Here is an 18,659-nt window from a genome sequence, read left to right as displayed (position 1 = left end):
TCTGTAAATTATATTTGAGTCACTGGAGACTTGCATCAAAGAGTCCAATAGACCATCAGTAGAGAACACAACTCCTGAGCTACAGATGAACAGAAGGCATGCTTGGTATTGGCACTTTGTAAAGAGAATGACCTCACATTCCTAGATAGTAGAGAAACAAAATCGTGATGGGTAATGACAGTTACTCTCTTAGAGTAGATATAGAGCGAGTCTTTATCTCTTATACTGGGGAAATTTTTATGTGAATACACATTTTTTAAAAGGAAATAAATGCAAAGAAAGAAAGGGAATGTTTGTCAGGTCTGCTAACAATGCCTCTACTAGAAAAAGTAATGTAGCTAATGATTAGTGTTTAAGTATAAACTTACTGGAGTGCAAACTGGTGCAAGCTTGGGCTATGATGGTAGAATACCTGGGTTTAAATCAAGCCATGTTCTTTTATCTTGAGCAAGTTATTTATTATTGCTGAACTTCAGTTTCTTCATCTGGAAAATGAGGACAACAACAACTCCTCTTTTGCAAGATTGTAAAGAGTAAATGAGATAGTATGTGCAAATTGCTTACAACAGTGTCTGGCATAAATGAGTACCTAATAACTGTATTTTAATAATGATAAAATTGGTAATAGCAGTAGTATAGAAATAAAGATGATTAATAACAAATTCTTCATTTTAAGGGAAAGGAAACTGGAGACAATTAGAAGGTGAACAAGCATCTTTGTCATTGTTATTAAGATATATTGTGTCTTAGAAGCAAGCTGTACATAAGTGAGCTCTATACACATGAGGCCCTATGGCAGTGGTTCTCAACCTGCTGGCCCTTTAAATACAGTTCCTCATGTTGTGACCCAACCATAAATTATTTTCGTTGCTACTTCATAACTGTAATGTTGCTACTATTATCAATCATAATGTAAATATCTGATATGCAGGATGGTCTTAGGCAAAGGGGTCGCGACCCACAGGTTGAGAACCATTGCCCTATGGAGTTTAAATTTTTGGAGGACATGGAACAATAGACATTGTAATTGAGATCAGAGAGTTACACTAAATGCTGTAAAATATGTCAGAGTTTGATGTCTGCATTGCCTTATTAGGAAATTTAAAGTATGTAAAGAAGTGTTTTCATCTTTTTAAATGCTAGAATCTTAGAAGTCCATATTAAAGGGAACAATTACTAAACTGGAAGATTTATCAGGCTACCTGAAATAAAACATGAAAGTCCATTATTGAAAGGGGAAATGGAGTTTGATGGATAGAAATAGGCAGCTATTATAAGAACATAGACAAGGAGAAAGAAAAACATACAGGTTTGAAGATTTCTAGTAAAAAAAAAAAAGACATAGTAGTTACTTTAATAGAAACAAGTGAACAAATGTGGAATAGTAGGGACTTTGTAGATATACTAGTAGGCCTGCTATTTTTATTTGTGTTGTATAAGTACATACACACATATATGTTTGCACATTGTAGTTCAATGAATTTTCACAAACTGAAATCACTCTAGTATACATATGAAGAAATGCATCATGGCTAGCACCCCAAATCCCTACTTACATTCTCTTCCAATCACTCCTCAAAAAGGGTACCGCTGTCTTCATGGGGCATATATTAGCTTTATGTATGTATAAATGGAATGGAATGCTATATATGTCTTTGTGTCTGGCTTTGTTTGACCAACAGTTTGTAAGATTCATTTATATTGTTGCAGATAGTTGTAGATCATTCATTCTCATTGTATAGTATAATGTTTTGCAACTATATCACAATGTCCTTATTCATTCTACTCTTTAGGGGCATTTGAAGAATTTTCAATTACAGATTATAAAAAATACTGTTGCTGTGAGCATTCACGTACATGTCTTTTGATAAGTATCTGTAAGCATTTCTGTTAGCTGTAACGACCTATTGCTTTGTATAAAAGATATTTCAGGTAGTTCTATATTTGAGTATCAGTTGGAAAATCTTACATATCCTGAGGCTTCCAAAGGCCTTACTCATTTCTAGTTACTCAACACGTCACATTTATTTAAATGATTCTCAGTGTCTCTTAAGAAATTTGAGTTTCAGAGAAAGATTATTTACAAAGCATTAGTCTTCTGGAAGATAGCTCAGAAATAGCTGCTGCAGCTAGCTCTTCACAGGTGCTGGCTTTGTTTGTGTTCAGTTGATTGAGAATGATAGTTGAAAACTGGTTTTATTTTATGTTTTTGTGGATCCCCACACTTTATAAAACAATAAATCATGGTATAAGCTCCTAAGAGTTCCTACCAAATGACAACAATATTCCTTTAGCTTAGAGGATTTAGCCACTGGTCTCTGCAACATATGCCATGCTTGTTACTCTTATTTGTTCAACTAATTTGCTAGGCCCCAGTGTTGCATTTCATTATTACCATGAATTTTAACAAATTGAATGTTAGTGCTCAGGAGACAGATGGATGGTTTGGATATGTTCTTAGGATAGAACAAATCAAACCAACAAAATGAAATTGTTGCTATTTTCTCTTTCTGGAGAAATGTTGCATCATTTTCATGTGTTCAAGGAGGATTGAAATGGCCTTCTTAAAATATTGTCAACAGTACACTGTCCCTGTTTTATTTAGATAAAGAAATGCTTAACTGTGGTACATATACACAATGGAGTACTATGCTGCGGTTAAAAAAAAGGAACTCTTGCCTTTTGCAACAGCATGGATGGAACTGGAGAGCATTATGCTAAGTGAAATAAGCCTGTCAGAGAAAGATAAATACCACATGATCTCACTCATTTGTGGATTATAGAGAACAACATAGACTGATGAAAAAGGACAGACCCAAAGACTGAGAAACAGCGATCAGGCTATCAATCCCCAGAAGGAAAGTAGGGGAGGGCGGGGGTAAGGGGAAGAGATCAACAGAAGGACGTGTATACATGTATATAAGCCAAACCAATGGACATGGACAACGGGGGGATGGGAGCATGAGTTTGTGTGTGGGGGGGAGGTTGGGGGTTAAAGGGGGGGATGAGGACACATTTGTAATACCTTAACTAATAATAATAATAAAAAAAAAAGAAATGCTTACCTCCCTAGCCAGTTTGGCTCAGTGGATAGAGGCATCGACCTATGGACTGAGGGGTCCCAGGTTCAATTCTGATTGGGGGCACATGCCCGGGTTATGGGCTCGATCCCCAGTGGAGTGCATGCAGGAGGCAACCAATCGATGATGATTCTCTCTCATCATCGATGTTTCTATCTCTCTCTCCCTCTCCCTTCCTCTCTGAAATCAATTTTTTTAAACAAAGGAAAAGAAATGCTTTCCTTTCTTGCTTAGAGAGGGACTCAATAAATTAATGGATGTGGCATACCAAGGATTTCCCTGGGCAAGTTGGAGATGGAGAAGAAGAAGCACTAAAACTTCACTTGGAGTTTCTTCTTTATACAAAAGGAATTATGTAGAAATGGCCCCATCCCAGGGCAGATAAACCAGGACTGATAAACCAGAAGGGACCTCATAACCAAGGTCTATCTATTTGATGAATTTTGGATGGGTACAATTTGAATAGCTCATGCTAGTCTAGCCTCTCAGTAGGAAAACTGAGGATATTTTTCAACAACATTAACTGCTCTTTGAATTATTCTAAGACAAGTTTTCACCTGACCCAAACAAAACTTTCAGTTGATCTCTCTGATATTCTGATATAGCATGTTGAGGGGTGCTTTGCACTGTTGGAAGAGTTATCTTTTTCTTATTTATTTATTTATTTATTTATTTATTTATTTATTTATAATTTCTTTATGGATGAAGGTATTACATATGTGTACTTATCCCTCCATTTCCCCCAACCCCCCCACTCATGCCCTCACCCCCCTGTTATCTGTGTCCATTGTTTAGGCTGATATGCATGCATACAAGCCCTTTGGCTGATCTCTCCCCGTTATCCTCACCCTCCCCTACCTTCCCTCTGAGGTTTGATGATCTGACCAATGCTTCTCTGTCTCTGGATCTGTTTTTGTTCATCAGTTTATGTTGTTCATTATATTCCATAAATGAGTGAGATCATGTGATATTTATGTTTCTCTGACTGGCTTATTTTGCTTAGCATAATGTTCTCCAGTTTTATCCATGCTGTTGCAAATGGTAAGAACTCCTTTTTTTTACCACAGCATAGTATTCCATCGTGTAGATGTACCACAGTTTTTTAATCCATTCATCTGCTGATGGGCACTTAGGCTGTTTCCAAATCTTAGCTATGGTGAATTGTGCTGCTTTGAACATAGGGGTGCATATATCCTTTCGGAATGGTGTTTCTAGTTTCTTGGGATATATTCCTAGAAGTCGGATCACTGGGTCAAATGGGAGTTCCAATTTTAGTTTTTTTAAAAATACATTTTATTGAATTTTTACAGAGAGGAAGGAAGAGGGATAGAGAGTTAGAAACATCAATGAGAGAGAATCATCGATCAGCTGCCTTCTGCACACCCCTTATTGGGGATGTGCCCGCAACCAAGGTACATGCCCTTGACAGGAATTGAACCTGGGACCCTTCAGTCCGCAGGCTGATGCTCTATCCACTGAGCCAAACCGGTTAGGGCCATTTTTAGTTTTGTGAGGAAACTCAATACTGTTCTCCACAATGGCGGCACCAGTCTGCATTCCCACGAGGGTTCCTTTTTGTCCGCATCCTCACCAGCACTTGTCATTTGTTGATTTGCTGATGATAGCCATTTTGACAGGTGTGAGATGGTACCGCATTGTCATTTTGATTTGCATCTCTCAGTTAATTAGTGACTTTGAACATGTTTTTTTTTTTTTAAATATATTTTATTGATTTTTCACAGAGAGGAAGGGAGAGAGATAGAGTTAGAAACATTGATCAGCTGCCTCTTGCACATCCTGTGCCCGCAACCCAGGTACATGCCCCCGACCGGAATCGAACCCGGGACCTCTCAGTCCGCAGGCTGACGCTCTATCCACTGAGCCAAACCGGCTTCGGCTTTGAACATGTTTTCATATGTCTCTTGGCCTTCCTTCTGTCTTCTTTTGAAAAGTATCTATTTAGGTCCATTGCCCATTTTTTGATTGGGTTGTTTATCTTCCTTTTGTTAAGTTTTGTGACTTCCCTGTAAATGTTGGCGATTAAACCCTTATCGGTGATAACATTGGCAAATATGTTCTCCCATGCAGTGGGCTTTCTTGTTTTCTTGATGGTTTCTTTTGCCATGCAAAACTGTCCTTATTCACAGATGACATGATGCTGTACATAAAAAACCCTAAAGACTCCATCAAAAAATTATTAGACTTAATAAATGAATTTGGCACTGTAGCAGGATACAAAATTAACGCCAAGAAATCTATGGCATTTCTATACACCAATAGTGAACATACAGAAAGGGAGACTAAAAGAGCAATCCCATTAACCATCGCACCAAAAAAATAAGATACCTAGGAATAAACTTAACTAAGGAGGTAAAAGACCTATACGCGGAAAACTACAGGACACTGAAAAAAGAGATAGAGGAAGACATAAACAGAGGGAAGAACATATCGTGTTCATATATTGGTAGAATCAACATCATCAAAATGTCCATACTACCCAAAGCAATCTATAGATTTAATGCACTCCCCATTAAAGTACCAAGGGATTGCCCTAGCTGGTTTGGCTCAGTGGATAGAGCATCAGCCTGGAGACTGAAGGGTGCCAGGTTCAATTCCGGTCAAGGGCACATGCCTGGGTTGCAGGCTTGATCCCTAGTAGGGGGCATGCAGGAGGCAGCCGATCAATGATTCTCTCTCATCATTGATGTTTCTATCTCTCTCTCCCTCTCCCTCTCCTTTCCTCTCTGAAATCAATAAAAATATATTTAAAATACCAAGGGCATATTTCACAGACCTAGAATAAATTTTCCAAAAATTCATCTGGAATAAAAAAAACACCCGAATAGCTGCAGCAATCCTGAGAAAGAACAAAGTAGGTAGGATCTCAATACCAGGTATCAAGCTGTATTACAAAGCCACTGTTCTCAAAACAACCTGGTACTGGCACAAGAACAGACATATAGATCAATGGAATAGAATAGAGAACCCTTAAATCAACCCAAACCACTATGCTCAATTAATATTCGACAAAGCAGGCATGAACATACAATGGAGTCAAGACAGCCTCTTCAATAAATGGTGCTGGGAAAATTGGACAGATACATGCAAAAAGATGAAACTAGACCACCAACTTACACCATACACAAACATAAACTCAAAATGGATAAAGGACTTAAACATAAGATGGAAAACCATAAAAATGTTAGAGGAATCCACAGACAGCAAAATCTCAGACATATGCGGAAGCAATTTCTTCACTGATACTGCTCCTAGGGCAATGGAAACCAAAGAGAAAATAAACAAATGGGACTACATCAAAATATCTTTTTTCTTTTTTAGATACTTTCAGAAAAGAGCTGAAAGTGGGATCAGATATGAAAAATACTTTCCATTTACACAGCCTTTTTTTAAAAAATTAAATTTAATTTTTTTTCAATTAAATCTTTATTGTTCAGATTATTACATTAGTTACTCTTTTTTCTCACCATAACTCCCCTCCACCCAGTTCCCACCCCACCATCCGCCCTCACTCCCTACCCACTGTCCTCATCCATAGGTGCACGATTATTGTCCAATCTCTTCCCTCACCCCCACACCCCTTCCGCCCTACCCCAAGAATAGTCAGTCCATTCCCTTTCTATGTCCCTGATTCTATTACAATCACCAGTTCATACTGTTCATCAGATTATTTATTCACTTTATTTTTAGATTCACTTGTTGATAGATGTGTATTTGTTGTTCATAATTTGTATCTTTACCTTTTTCTTCTTCCTCTTCTTAAAGGATACCTTTCAGCATTTCATATAATACTGGTTTGGTGGTGATGAACTTCTTTATCTTTTTCTTATCTGTGAAGCTCTTTATCTGGCCTTCACTTCTGAATGATAGCTTTGCTGGATAAAGTAGGCTTGGTTGTAGGTTCTTGGTGTTCATCACTTTGAATATTTCTTGCCACTCCCTTCTGGCCTGCAAAGTTTCTGTTGAGAAATCAGCTGACAGTCATATGGGTACTCCCTTGTAGGTAACTAATTTTCTTTCTCTTGCTGCTTTTAGGATTCTCTCCCTGTCCCTTGCTCTTGGCATTTTAATTATGATGTGTATTGGTGTGGTCCTCTTTGAATTCCTTTTGTTTGGGGTTCTCTGTGCTTCCTGGACTTGGAAGTCTATTTCTTTCACCAGGTAGGGGAAGTTTTCTGTCATTATTTCTTCAAATAGGTTTTCAATATCTTGCTCTCGCTCATCTTCTGGCACCCCTCTAATTCGGATGTTGGTACGCTTGAAGCTGTCCCAGAGGCTCCTTACACTATCTTCGTATTTTTGGATTCTTTTTTCATTTTGCTTTTCCGGTTGGGTGTTTTTTGCTTCTTCACATTTCAAATCGTTGACTTGATTCTTGCGCTCCTCTGGTCTGCTGTTGGGAGTCTGTATAATATTCTTTATTTCAGTCAGTGTATGCTTAATTTCTAGTTGGTTCTTTATCACAACATCGAGGGTCTCATTAGATTTCTTGAGGATCTCACTACATTTATCGGTGGTCTCACCAGTCTTCTTGAAGATCTCACTACATTTATCAGCAGTCTCACCAGTCTTCTTGAAGATCTCACTACATTTATCAGCAGTCTCACCAGTCTTCTTGAAGATCTCACTACATTTATCCGCAGTCTCACCAGTCTTTTCGAGGGCCTTATTAAATTTATCGGCAGCTTCTAGACCGTTCTTTAAAGACCTTAAAAGTGTTGTTTTGAACTCTATATCCAACAGTTTGCTTTCCTCCAATTCTGTTGTTTGTGTCCTGTTTCTTTGTCTCGGCATTTTTTATGCTTCGCTGTGTCGATAGAGTGCCTTTCTGTGCTAAGTGTCCCAATTACCTGAGGTAGACACTCTTGGTACACCCCCTTGTGGGCTTTCCCCAGTCTTGTTGTAGTTAAGCCTTGATTGTTGTAGTTATCACTGTGAGGAGTTGACCTCCAAGCCAATTGGCTGTGAGAATCAGCTGTGTCTGCAATGGGAGAACTTCTGTGATGGAGACACCCCTCTGGGGCTAGACTTGCTTCGATGGGGCTTTGGTGCTCACTGAGTTGGCCCCCTGAGTGTGTCTTTTATGGTTCCATGGAGCTGCAAACTGGATGGTCCCACTCTGACCTCTGGGCTTCCTGGCTCCTGGATCTCTAGGGAGGTGCTAATCTAGCCTTTGCCTGAGGCTATCCAGCAAAAGTCTCCCTGCAGGGCTTGGGCAGGGCAGGTCCCATGGGATCAACAGGGTGGGGTTAGCAATTATGGCTGCTCTCAGTCTTGCCCTCAGAGGCTCTGCTTCTCAGTGTCCCAATAATCGCTGCAAGCCCCAGGGAGAGAAAGCTGCCCTAGGGTTCTGAGCGATGCCAGACAGTCCCACTTCTCCCGTATGAGTCTGGGTCCCTAGAAACTCCCGCCCGATTGAAAACGACAACTGCACCCTTAGCCGCCAGCCCGCTCCGCATGCACTCCACACCTTAGTATTTTACTTCAGCACTGCGCCTCCTCTGAATCTCGGTATGTTTTTCTCTTTCCTCCTAGTTGTAGAACTTCCACTCAGCCAGCCTTCCTGTGGTTCTGGATGATGTCCGTTCCGTCTTTTAGTTGTATTTTTGAAGTGGTTGTTCGAGGCAGCAAACTCCGGTGTTTACCTATGCCGCCATCTTGGTTTATCTTATTTTTATTTAGATATAGTTGGTGTACTATATTGTATTAGTTATATTAGTTTCAGGTGTACAATTTAGTGATTTGACACTTTTATACCCAATGTGATCACCCCACTAATTCTAATAATCATCTGACACTATGCAACTTTTCACCCATTCTTTCACCCTCTCTGGTAACCATTCCTTTGATCTCTGTTTCTTATGAGTCTGTTTTTATTTTGTTGTTTATTTATTTACATAGCCCTTTTAACCTAAAGATATTAAAATAAATCCTGGAAATAATTTTTTCTGTGACCTTGATTCTACACAGAAGCCTACTGGTTAAGTTTCAGTATTTCTCTACCAGTCTGCTCAGAGCTCCAATTTTACAATATTTAGAGTGTTTCCCATCCTTAAGTCTGTCTCCCCCCGCCAATCTTTGTTTTCCACGCCATCTGAAAGTAGCGATAGCTGTCTCACTCACTTGGATTTGTTCTGCCCTTTCCCTGAGTTACAAAGGACTTGTATGAATCAATTTAAATTGGCCAGAAGAAATAGCCAGCAGCCTGCTTATGTTCAAATCCTCTGCCCTAATCACCAGTATGGAAAAACCATTGAAAAGACCTACACATAATCTTACATCCATTGCATTAAAGATGAAACTGCCAAATTGAAAAGATCTCAGCCAATTAGAATTGAACACATAGCTCAATAGTGTGTCTGGCAGTTAGATTTGAAAAGGCTGCCTTTGACAAAGAAAAGCACTCCTTTATGGCAGGCTGTTTAGGGCCAGAAAATCACCCAAACTAGAAACAGAACTGAAACTCTGTTTTGCTAAAACATCTTATTTGCTTTAGCACTGACACCAGTTAAAGTAATTTGCAGAGGGTCCTATCCCAATATCTAATTACGCAGAATACAATATTTGTATACAACAGTCCCACTCTAATTCACAATGACAGGGAGCTGCAGTTGGAGAATCAGTGCGTAAGTGAGCAAAAACAATAAAAATCAAGGCTCCTATTGCATGATGTATACTTTGTTCATTCGGTTTGACAAGTGTAGTATGGTGTGAATTATTTATAGTAAACATACTATAGTGTATTCTCAAAAAGTAATAAAGTCTTACCATGGTAAATTTCTATAGTTTTCAGCCAGTTAAAAATAACTAAGAGGTACTGGTGTCAGAGGAGTAGAAGGAAGATGAGGTGGATTCATTAAATGTTTTGATAAATTTTCATCAATGAAATTATAAGTATTCAAGTTTCTTCTATATTGAATTCTATATTGAATTCTATATTTGAGTTTAGTGAGCCTAATTAATTTAGTGGATCTAGTTTAGTGTGCTTGCATGGATTAGGGTGGGGTAGAGGAAGGACAACACAAAGGATTCGAATTGTATTTAAAAAACTATGCGTGATTTTGTGTATACTGGTTACCTTTCTACATATTTAGTTACTCTCTCCTTTAAAAATAAATAAAACAATACCAATTCTCATTAGAAGAGGAAAAACTTCCATTCTTTTATGGAGTTACTATGAAAATACTTTTGAAACATAATACGTAAGAAACAACATATTAAAATGGATAATGGAAGAGAAGTACATTCATTAAGCACCTATTATATATGCATTTATCAAAGTAACCCTTTAAATTGGTAGTTTCTTTCTATTGGACAGTTTAAGACTTAGAGCTGTTAAGTCACACTTGCCCAAACCACACAGCTCTTCAGTGGAGAGCTGGTACCAAACAGAGGTCTATCTTATTACAGAGGTCAGTCTCTTTCCATTTGACTCTAGAATCAGATAGATCTAAGTCCCAATCTTATCCTTAATAATTAATTATCTTGGACAAGTTATTTAACCTCCCTAAGCCTTCATCTTTAATCTTAAAATGAATAAATTAATAACAACTTTACAGAATTCTGCTGAGGATTAGGGATAAGATGTAAATGTCTGGAACATAAATTCTCAATAAAAATGGTGGTGTCTGTTATTAAGTGTGTAGCAGAGGTTCAGTCAAGTTCCACATAACTCCCAAACCTCATGGTCTTTCCTAATTTACAACTTGCTTTAGTGTCTGGAAAGAAATATGACATAATGATGCATTTGGATGAGGGGCATCCGCTACAAACCTGCTCATGAAGGGTTTGTATCCCTGCCAAACACAACTGACAAACTTGGGATATATGAAAACATGTGTTGTTTTGGTGTATTGATGTCTCTTATTTATGACTCAAGTAATAACTTTCATTTTAAAACCTCAGGACCGAAGCAAATTCAAGGAGATTTTGAAAATCACTAATCAAAATATTATGAAAGCAATTTAAAACTATTACTCTACTATGTATATTAGCATACAAATATATAAAACAATATTTAAAAACTTTAACACAAATTTGCATATCTCTTTACTACAAAAGTCAAGGAAAAGTGTCAAAAAAACCTGCAGCCATGTTTTAAAACCACACCAACTGACATACTCAGTCCCTTTATTTGCTCATCTGAGGAGCATGTATAATTCAACACGCCTACAATTGAACTTAACACTTTTAAAAAATATATATTTCTTATTGATTTCCAAGAGGAAGGGAGAGGAAAAGAGATAGAAACATCAATGATGAGAATCATTGATTGGCTGCTTCCTGTACACCCCCTACTGGGGATGGAGCCCACAACCCAGGCATGTGCCCTGACTGTTAGGGCTGATCAAGCAATTGAATTGATACCCCTCCCCCAGGAACTGACTTTTTAGGCCATTTCACTATGGACATTCCCTTTGCTGAGACCACATTTTACTTGCTGCGACCACATTCCATTATCTCCCCACCGGGTATGCATAAAAAAAGTCTCTGCCCAGGAAAAAGCCCGCCAAAAGTCTTTTAAAAGCCTCTGACTCCATCACTGGGTGCTGGAGCCATCCAGGCTCAGCCACCTGGTGTGCAGATGATCGTATACATTTGTAATCCCTCACCATTCTGGCCTCTTGCGTTCCTCCTTTGGCGACCTAACACTGACCAGGAATCGAACCACGTCCTGGTTCATAGGTCAACACTCGACCACTGAGCCATGCCAGGTGGGCGAACTTAACACTTTTTTTGTCCTCATCAATCAGTTTCTCCTACGGTATCCCTTATTCACTCTGTCATTTAAAAGCTGTATCACCCACTTAGTCACCTAAGTCAGAAATCTGGATTGATGCTTGACTACTTTTTCTCCTTCAGTGTCTCCTACTCCATATTCATTCAATGAAGAAGTCTTATTCATTTTACTACATAGATATATTTGAATCCATGCTTTATTTTTGATGCCACCATTTTAGTCCATCCATACCCTGATTCATTTTATAGTCTCATAACTAAACTTTAAAAAAAAAAAATCTTCAGCATCTTTTGAATCCATTTTCCAACTATAGTTAGAGATATATTCAAGGTACAAATAGGACCATATTATTTTCCAGCTTAACAATCCTTCACTGACCCACAGTCACCTATAGGAAAAGGTCCCAGTTTGCTATCATGGCATACCCTGTGCCTTTCCTACCTCTCAGACCTCATATTCAGTTATTCCTGTTACCTGGATGACCTCACATGCCACCAGCTTCATCACATTCACTAGATCACTATTCACTGGATATTCGCTCTGTGACAGGCACCTTGGAAATACTCTATGTCAGTGGTTCTCAACCTTCTGGCCCTTTAAATACAGTTCCTCATGTTGTGACCCAACCATAAAATTATTTTCGTTGCTACTTCATAACTGTAATGTCGCTACTGTTATGAATTGTAATGTAAATATCTGATATGCAGGATGATCTTAGGCATGTGAAAGGGTCGTTCGACCACCAAAGGAGTCACGACCCACAGGTTGAGAACTGCTGTTCTATGTGCATTAACTCATCACATCTGAACAGTCACCCTGTGAGACAGTGGAATGCAGAAATTAAACTGAAATGCATTGTTTTCCTCTGGGCAGGATGCAAAGGTGATTTCGCGGGTCCCTGTCTGGGTGGATTTGAAGAATGAAGCCACCAACAAGAGGTGGTGTAGGAAAGGGTGGAAATTCACTGGGAAACAACCACATGGGGAGGGGAAGAGAGACCCACCAAGCCGCTAAGTGCCTCTTTCCCAAGGTCTATAAAGGCTGCGGTTCTTTGGGTCCTGATATTCCCTCTGATTGGTCACTATAGTAGCTTCAAGACTCAAACCACAAGTGGGGTCCTCCTCGTTTTTCCCCTTTTGTTTTCCTATGTGACTTTCCCCTTTATTCTGTGAATGAGTGGCTTTCTTTCCCTTTATTTTGTGAATAAGTGGCTTCCTTTTCCTTTAGTCTGTGAATGAGTAGCTTCTTCTTTCTTTATTCTGTGAATGTATACCTTTTGGCAGCTCCCAGCCTCCTTATTCTGTGAATGTATGCCTTTTGGCAGCTCCCAGCCCCCCCAGCTTTGCAGGCTTGCAGTTCTTTCCCATGGACCCCCTAATTCCTAAATCTGCCTATTTTACCCTTAAAAGCTCCTTTCAACCATATCTATTCACATGACGACAATACAAAAGTATTGGTTGTCCCTACACATATCTCACGATTCCATGTTTCCAAGCCTTTTATCATGCCTTTCCACACCTTTCCATTCTCTCCACCCCACTTCATTCTTCACATTTCTGATTTCTACTTAGCCTTCAAGATTCAGTTTATGGATCCCCTCTTCCAGAAAGTCTTCCCTGACAGTCCACATGTCTTTTCTTTATGTTTTATTGTCCCATATGCACATCTCGATCTCTGTTTTTATCACTTCAGATTAAAATATTCTCTCTCCTGCTAAATTGTAAACATCTTGAGAGCAAGCATCTGAACCATTAAATTTTGCCTTTCAGAAACTCAATTCAATGGCTGATTCCCAATAGATGCCCAATACATGTTTTTTGAGATGAAATTGAGGATGAGCAGATATTTCAGTTATAACATTCTATTCTGTGTGTCACTAGATGGCATCTGGTCAGTTGTAGTATAGTTGATGTTCTCAAGAATACTAATTACCACTATTCCATTGTCTCTGTAGATATTTCTTTAAATATAACAGGTTTCTAATTAACTGCACTATCCTAATACTCAAATTAATAGGAAGAAATATTTCAAGAATGCTCCAAATAAAGTGTTGCAGAATTTACCAGGTGACCAGAAAATACACAAGGAGTACTGGAGATACTGGAGATTCAGGAAAATCCCTTTTTAAAGCGGTGCTGCTGGCTCAGGGGATTCAAAGATCCAAAGCCTGAACAACCAATACAATGAGATCACCCCCTATATATATATTTCTAAATTCTTTGTTTCCTTCCTTCCTGGCTTTTGTGGCAGGCTTTCACAGCCCCTCATCAATCAGTTAGAATAGGGAAGTTAGATTGTATCTAAATGCCTGGCCTGGGTGGTGCCAGCTACAACACCCCTCCCCCACCCCCCCACCTCCAGCCAAGCTGCAAAATTCCTGGCCAGTGGCTCCTGCGAACTGGGAGCACCCAGGGAAACAGACTATTGCCTAAGGAAGGGGCAATGACTTAATTATAGGCTAACAAGAATGTGCACTAGGACACTGGTCACTGGCACAGATTCAGATTGCTAACCCCCCCTCTTCCCCCCAATGTTGCCCTCTATATTCCTCCTCAAAAGCTCTTCTTTCTATGCATTGGAACTATAAAAATTTTCCCTCTTGCTGGGATCCTTTTCTCCAGTCTTTTTGCTTAATCAACTCACACTGATCTTTCAAGTCAGCTCAAAAAACAATTCCTCAAGGAGCTCTTCCCTGACCCCTTAGCCTATTGTAAAATAAGCACATGCGCAGCATCCTTCACCTTTCTTTCCTGGAGCTTGGCTAAATAAAATCTGAGTGAACATTTACACAATTAGTTTTTCTTTTCTATTAGACAGAATTCTTTTTAGGCGTAAAGAACAGTTCAACATTATCTTGTACCAATCAAACATTCAAACAAAAATGTATTACGCACCTGCTATATGATAGTCATTGTCCTGGGAACTGAAGTAAAACAGTGAGTTAGACATACAATATCTCCCTGCTCTTAGGAAGTCTGCTTTTCTAGCAGGAAGAACTAGGCTGCAAGCAAGAAAACAAATACAAACTATCAGATAATGGTAAGTGCTATGAATAAAATAGGAAATGCAATGGTGAGTAAAAAGTTCAAGGACACAATTTAAAATTGAGAAGCCATGGAGGGCTTCCCTGGGAAGATGTTATTTGAGCTGCTTCCTAATGGGTGCTCAATAAATATTTGTGGAAGGAAAGGAAAGGGGAAAGAATGGCCAATGGGAAGGAGAGGGGAAAAAAATGAAAGAGGAAAACTAAAGTGATTTAATATGAATATAATGTTCTTTTGCAAAAGCATTCATGCTTGTGCATTCTTATCTCACGGTGAAGGACTGGTGGATTCTTCTTTGGGCCTGGTGATTAAGGGACAAAGACAGTGGAGGAAAGGGTTTGCGGGCTCCTTCTCTGTGATACAATATTAAACACCTTTCAGATTCAAGTCATGAGAATATGTAGCAAGTTTGGAATTTCCGTTGCCTCCGATTTAACTGACAGTGTGTGGGACCAGGACTGACAGGAGGAAGATGAGTCATAAGGGCAACCATCAGGAGCCGCCCTCTGATCCCCCTTTCAACTTCTGGAAAGTTAGTTTTTAAAATGATGAGAAGATAGTGGAAAATTGAGCAAAATCTTATCCAATCATTGCTGTGAACGATTTATTCTTTGAGGCAGACTGCTCCTTTGATGACCTGGACATGTGGGACCTATAAGGTCAAATAGAAATTCCTTGGTTTCTCTAATCAAGACCAAGTCTCCAAGTTCTCTGCTTAACCTTGGACCTAACAGGCCTCAGAGTTACAAGGTCAGGCAGAAGATTTCAATACTGGTATCTGTTAGGTTAGTGGCACAGGAAACAAAGAGAGTCGAGTCAACCAGAAAGAAAGAAAGGAAAGGAAAAATCTGCGTCCTCGGGCGACCCACGAACCCCAAAGGCAGGGCCAGTGGATTCCCACCAACAGGGAAGGGGGGTTTCTTTTCATACAGGTGTTTAATGAGGGGCAGGGGCATGAGCTGAGGAAGTTCCCACCATGGGGGTCTGCATGGTATTCAGGAAGGAGTCAGTATCTGTGTGGGGGTCGTTGTGGATTCCAGGGAGGAGCCGTATCTGTGTGGCCATCTGTCTGGCATGCTGACCTGTTAGGAATTCCAGGGAGGGTCCATTATCTCGTCACACATCTGCATGCATCAGATCCTGGGCTCCCTCCTACCTAACAGTATCATTTACCATTAATATTCAGACTTGATTCTTAAAAATAATTTTTATACTAAGGTTTCTTCTATGTTCTTAACATAATCTCTCATAGCAATAAATAGCATTCATTGTTCCTAAGTTAAAATGGTGGGACAGAGAAAAAACTATAGGGAAACAATACAATTTATACATTTTCTTCTTGAATAATAATATATGAATCCTCTGTTGAGTACATGACCATGAGGTAGATACTAAATTGTCTTTGTAATAGCCCTTTGGGTGGACTTGTAGCCTTAAACAAAAAAAGCAGGTTTTAAAATAAAGAGCTACTCAGAAAGTTGAAAGCAAAGAGCCTTGAATGGGATGGGGGGAATCTCTCCAGGTATAAGGAGTGAAGGGATACAAGAAGACGACAAATTAAAGGGAAAGCATGAAATATGGGGAATACACACAGGACTGGAAGAGTAGGAAGTAAGCAATGAAAGAGACTTCAAGCCAGCAGTAGAGTCTCATTTGCCAAAAACCCTCAGGGGCTCCAATGAATCATACTCTGAAAGTACAAATCATTATTATAGCTGCATTAGGCTAATAGCATAGCAATCTCCTATTTGGGTAAAATGCTTGGATGTAGATAGTAAATTCTGAGATATAGGAAAACATTTTATTTAATTAGTGGAAGTTTGATTATCTCTGGATGTGTTCCATTAGTATACCTTGGTTATCAGGGTGAATCCATTATCAGGAGTTTGGCTTAACACATCTATTTAGTGAGTTCCATCACAGCATATTTTTCTGCTTAACTGTTTGTGGCCATGTTTCAGGGATCTAGGCGCTAGGAGTCTTCAGGTTTCCTTGCATACACATTGGTAGTTTGTCAGAGTGGTGATAGCTGTGGAGAATTTCCCATACGTGTATGCCTTTGCCCACTGTTAACAGGCGGTGGGAAATCAGGCGGAGATGCCTTCCAGAACTGAGAGGGCCTCTTGGCATTTCTCTGGCAGCCTCATGCTTATCATCAGCCAGAACCCAGGCACTCATTAGGCTCTTGATGAAAAGCATCCCAAAGAAAATGCCAGCAAATCGTGCCACTGTGCTGGCAGGAAATTAAAACTGCTCAGAGCAAGTGGCGCCAAGAGAGCTGTTGAAATGAAAGGTAACGTCGAGGGTGTGATCACGGACTTACGCAGGCATTCAGGATTCAAGATGCGGATTTCTGCTTCGCTAGGGAGAGCAGGAGTCCTCTCTTGGCTTGTCAGCCGCAGTCAGTCCAACAGAGGAGCTGAGACAGGCCAGGCGAGGAGTGGGCTCGGTGAATTCAGCTCTGTTGTGCTTGAGTAAATGCTTGGGATTTGGGTTGTTTTCTTTCCCCAAAGATGCCTCTCCTAGGAATAACAGAAATAAGGAAAACATTTTTGTGTGTGTTTTGTTTTTGTTCCTGGTCCCAAACCCTTGAAGACCAAATTAAGTAAAAGAACAGCTCCAAAAGCACCACAGGTCCTATTAAAGTGGGTGCAGAATGTATGGGGAGGAGCAGACAGAACTTCAGAACCTAGGAATCCAGCAACGGGACAGATGAAGGGGTATTTTAATCCCAGATTATTATTATTATTATTTATTTTTTTTATGATATTAGTTTTGTTCTGAGGCTAAATAGCCTTCAAAGATGGAGAAGAATGGGAGGTGCTCAACAGGAGGCAGCCCCAACACACAAAGGGCACTAAAATTTTCATCCCTTTGGGCATGGTAGGCAGAGTAATGGGCCCCATAGATGTCCAGGTCCTAATACCTAGAACCTGTGAGTACACTGCCCTACATGGCAAAGGGGATTAAGGCTGCTAATTAGCTGACTTTCAGAGAGAGATCACGCTGGATTATCCTGTGGGCCCAATGTAAGAACAGGGGTCCTGAAGTGTGAAAGGGGGAGGCACAAGCCAAGGTCAGAGTGACATGCTGTGCAAAGGACCCAGACAGACAGTGAGCACTTTGAAGAAAGATGTAGAAAGAGGGCCCAGAGCCAAGGGTGTTGGTGCCTCTGGAAGTCGGAAAAGGCAAGGAAACTGACTTCCCCCTAGACCTCTAGAAAGGAAAGCAGCCCTGCCAATGCTTTGATTTTAGCCTAGTGAGACCCGTGTTTGACTTCTGACCACCAGAACTATCTATCTATCTATCTATCTATCTATCTATCTATCTATCTATCATCTATCTATCTAAAAGCCTAAGTGACCTAATGACCAGTCGCTATGATGCGCACTGACCACCAGGGGGCAGATGCTCAATGCAGGAGCTGCCCCCTGGTGGTCAGTGCGCTCCCACAGCCAACCTCCCACAGCCCCTCCCCCCAGCCGACCAACCTCCTGCGGCACCCATCAGCCCCGATCCCTGGCCAGGTCGAGGGACCCCACCGATGCACGAATTCGTGCACTGGGCCTCTAGTAACATAATAAAACCGTATTGTTTAAGCCACTAAGCTTGCAGTAATTAACAGTAGCAGTAATAGAAATCAAATATATTGGTATTTATGAAATGTATCGGAAGTTCCATAAAGGAGTTACCAAGTTCCTTTACAATTCTTAGGGCAAAATAGTAAGACTTGAAAAGATCCAAAGGGCATATTTACGTATTAGAACTGTTAGGCAT

At 40.0% G+C, this 18,659-nt stretch overlaps 1 protein-coding gene across 1 annotated transcript in view; it reads left to right on the top strand.

The window, feature by feature from the left end:
• LOC308517138 (serine/threonine-protein kinase TNNI3K) overlaps window positions 1-18,659 on the top strand; it is a 283,922-nt gene that overhangs the window by 87,278 nt on the left and 177,985 nt on the right. The gene's annotated exons all lie outside the window — the stretch shown is intronic.

Source organism: Myotis nattereri (assembly GCF_964212035.1).
Source record: "Myotis nattereri genome assembly, chromosome: 3".
Taxonomy (NCBI): Eukaryota; Metazoa; Chordata; class Mammalia; order Chiroptera; family Vespertilionidae; genus Myotis; species Myotis nattereri.
Note: the sequence above shows the minus strand (reverse complement) of the source record. Positions and strands in the feature narration are given on the sequence as shown.